The sequence below is a fragment of the Poecilia reticulata genome, linkage group LG16 (assembly GCF_000633615.1).
Source record: "Poecilia reticulata strain Guanapo linkage group LG16, Guppy_female_1.0+MT, whole genome shotgun sequence".
NCBI lineage: Eukaryota > Metazoa > Chordata > Actinopteri > Cyprinodontiformes > Poeciliidae > Poecilia > Poecilia reticulata.
This window is the reverse complement of record NC_024346.1, coordinates 17,218,237-17,219,619: the sequence shown is the minus strand read 5'-3', so window position 1 is coordinate 17,219,619 and position 1,383 is coordinate 17,218,237.

The following is a 1,383-nucleotide window of genomic DNA, read 5'->3' as shown; positions in this document are numbered from 1 at the left end:
AGTTATCCTGTGTGCCGCCCTTGGCTGTCTCCAATAAAGATCTGTGGTTTTCTGCTCACTCCTGTCTCGTGGCTGATTTCGGGTCCTCCTAGTGTGCATTACATACGGCTACTAACTCTGCTTATTTTTGTTGGACACACACAAACTGTCTCAGTGCATTTGTATTAGTGTACTATTGAGAGCAAAAGCTAACAAATTGCAACTGCATAACAGGAGAATAAAACAAGACTGAAGTATACATGAGGACTGGTTGCTTCGCCAATATTTCTGCCCTGATATTTATCATACCTGAAGTGTTGCTTTGATTCTTTCATGCATATTTGAGAGCTCCTTAGATCTCCCATAGTCCAAAGCGTTGCTCATACAATGCGCCGTCTCTTCTCACAAATCTCTTCCTCGGTGCTTCAGTCCACAGCTGAGCTTCAGCCTCACAAAGCACTCCTGCTCTGCGCCTTCCTCACTCGGCTCCACCAGAATGGCGGCAGCAGCAAACTGGCAACTGCAAACACCTGGTGGAAAAGCGAATTTGCTGAGCTTATCATGCAAACTATTTTGCAGCTCAGTGCTCCTACAAATAGTTGTAAACAGCACAATGGAGGAGCAGTGTTGCGATGACATGCTGAAAGGGGAGGGTTGGAAAGAGCAGGCACTTCTTAAAGAGACAGAGGCCTAATTTCAAGACATGAAATTGCACAAATTAATTTCAAATTATGTTCTACATATGCAGCCTTTTTATAATAACTAAAAGGTAACATAGTTACTTGAATGAGCTATAAAATGGCGCTATGTGCCTGCAAAATACACACTTTACCACCCCTTATATAGATGATTTCCCATGAATCTTAATCTTTGTACACAGACTAGTTCAGCACTTAAGAGTCTCAAGATTTAGATAACACAGCAGGCTTTTACTGTGATAAAGTCGCTTCTCTAAAAAAAAAATAAAAAAAAAAGATTGATGGGTAGGGTCTTCAATACAAAACATTTGCCCTTAGAATATGCAGTCATGCCTCCACTAAAGATAAAAACTCTTTTCAAAGAAAAACATAAAAACAACTTGAGCATTGAAACTGTGGACAGTAATCAATCTTGTTCTAGTGCGTACTCTACTATTTACTCCCTGACCACTAAGCCTCCCATAGATGCTCAGGGACAAAGCAGTTTAAGTCAACAGAAGATTTACTCCTAAAAAATAAAACAACTGCAAAAATATTGTATTATTTATAAATACCCATACTCATAAATTGTTTGTATTACTATACACAAGCTCAGAAAAACACACAACTTGCTTGACTCTTTACCTCCTGTTCACATGCTAGATAGCCTCAAACTGCAAACTGGGATCTGAGAATACAGGTGCGCCAACATCACCACATCCTACCT